The following is a 2,679-nucleotide window of genomic DNA, read 5'->3' as shown; positions in this document are numbered from 1 at the left end:
CTGGGTCAGAGGGCTACCAAGGGCTACCCGAGGGCTACTGAGGGCTACTTTTGTTCAAAATCCTCTAAGCCATGTTGTCATATGAAGAGTACCCCCCTTACGCCTGCTCTATATCTATTCCGCCATCCCAAAGTACACTCCATGTATTTGCTATTATTACATTTCTTCACGTACCCCCTGAGGTGTGCTCGCGTACCCCTGGTGGTATACGTACCCCTGGTTGGGAAACACTGATCTACCTCATTAGGAAGTACAGTGCGTACAGTGCACTGCATATTTACTGATCATGTACAAGTATTGTAATTACATCTGCAAATGTACAACGTAGGCCTACTTCTATTTCTACTGTATTACATTACATTACATTACATTGCATTTGGCAGACGCTTTATAACCAAAGCGACTTTCAAGAGAGGACATAATCAAGCCAACATCACAAGCAAATACAAAGTGCACAGGAGATATACAGAACAACAAGTGCAGTTGCAAAGAGGGTTTAAAAAAAAAAAAAATTATAAAGCGCAAATAACGAGTACACACAAACTAAACTAAACTAAACATCATGTCAAGAGTATGCCCCGGGGGCAAGGCCAGCTCAAGCATTAGTCTAGTAGATTCTCTCGAGAGGAAGGTCTTTAGTTGTTTCTTGAAAGCTGCAAGAGATTCCACCACTTGGGTACCACAACGGAGAACAATGTTGACTGGGAGTACCTAGAGCGACTGGATGGCAGAGCCAGACGGCTTGTGCTGGATGAGCGTAGTTCTCTTCCAGTAACATAAGGCGTTAGTAGGTCCTTCAGATAAGCTGGGGCCGTTCCTGTGATGGTTTTGTAGGCAAGGGTCAATGCCTTGTGCTTGATCCGGGCAGCGATCGGTAACCAGTGCAACTCAATAAATAGAGGAGTAACATGGGTCCTTTTGGGTTGATTGAATATCAACCGTGACGCCACATTCTGGATCATCTGCAAAGGTTTTAGCGCACAAGCAGATAGACCTGTCATGAGTGAGTTGCAGTAGTCAACACGGGACAGGACCGTGGCCTGCCGAAAGATAAACATAAAAAACCCTTCTGAATCTTGAGTATCAATGACAATGACCCAGAAAGATAAATGATCATTTCCCCCCAGTCTAGAAATCTAGACCCCCCCCCCCCCCCCCCCCCCCCCCCCCCCCCCCCCCCCCCTAGCGACCGCAAATTGAACTTGCCCCCTGTACAGCTTTCTGCTGTAGGGGTTTTGCCTGGCAGGCTCATGGAGAGGTCAAGGGGGCATTTGATCAAAAAATGTTAAGAAACACTAAGCTAGATAAAGTGAGGCATCCAAAATATAATCAGTTAATGTACATACCTACAAATACTATGGTGCAATGTATCATTCAACAATTATGGTCCATACAAAACTTGACCATGTTGAAAGTAAGTTCATGTAGCCTACCGTAAAGTGTTAACACATAGAATTTGTACAGGTTTAAGTGATACACACAACTACATTCAATCCGATAAATGGGTAGTTCAATCATGGAAATGCTGCTTGTATGCACACAAAATCACCAGTAGATGACACTCTCACACCAACAGAAGATATTCTAGGTAGACAAGTGGAAATCTGAGAGAGAGGGAGAGAGAGCAACAGAGAGAGAGAGAGAGAGAGAGAGAGAGAGAGAGAGAGAGAGAGAGAGAGAGAGAGAGAAGGTGAGAGGGCGAGAGGGCGAGAGGGCGAGAGGGCGAGAGAGCGCTAACGCATGCTGTAGTGACTGTCTGCTTGATTCATCCAGATGAAAACAGAAGTGAAACAGAGAAGTAGACAGACAAACAATGGGAGGCAGGTGTATTCTCCAAGGACAAACTGACTCATTAGGTGATGCATCATCCAAACCCCTTTCACTGGGCCCTCTGCCCTGGATCTTCTGATATCTTCTCCAGTTTGGGCTTATGTGTTGTTGTCCAGTGACGGATTGTCTGGCAGTGAGCAAAGCAGGCATGGCATCTGGAAAAGTGTTCTTTTTCACATTCGTCGTCCTCGTCCTGTGTTCTGGGTTACGCTCTGCAAGCGGACATGGTGAGTTAACTGAAAATTACTAGGGTACTGTAACCTCTGTTTCACGCTGTAATACACTTGCACTTGGATGTATGCATTTTTGTGAAACAGTCAGTGGTGGACGAAGTACACCAGTTATGTACTTGAGTAAAAGTACAGTTACCTTGCTTTGAAAACTACTCAAGTAAAAGTGAAAGTATTCACCTCACTTTTTTACTTGAGTAGAAGTACAAAAGTATCTGCCGTCAAAAATACTTAAGTACTAAAAGTAAAAAGTAAAAACTTAAAAATGAAGCCTTTGGTGCAATTTTAATATTTAAGTGTTGTAGGCCTAGTTTAGTCATATGTATCTAATTAAATATCCTCTGATTTGCATAGACTATACCAACATGTTAGAACTAGGCCATAACAGGCCTCAGAAACACTGTGGAGTAAGTCCATGGATGTTATAGCATCAGAAGTTCATTTTCACCTCTCTAAACATTTAATACTGACCCTAACATGCCCAAAAGAACACATGAAAGGGCCATTAATATTAAGAATGATTAGGCTGAAATTGATTATATGCCTATTAGAACAACTACTACAATACACCCCAGCTGTAGGCCTACAGTCCAGTATAGGCCTACTTATTTGTGACAGC

This window comes from Engraulis encrasicolus, chromosome 12 (assembly GCF_034702125.1).
Source record: "Engraulis encrasicolus isolate BLACKSEA-1 chromosome 12, IST_EnEncr_1.0, whole genome shotgun sequence".
Taxonomy (NCBI): Eukaryota; Metazoa; Chordata; class Actinopteri; order Clupeiformes; family Engraulidae; genus Engraulis; species Engraulis encrasicolus.
The sequence above is the reverse complement of the archived record's forward strand: the minus strand, read 5'-3'. Positions refer to the sequence as shown.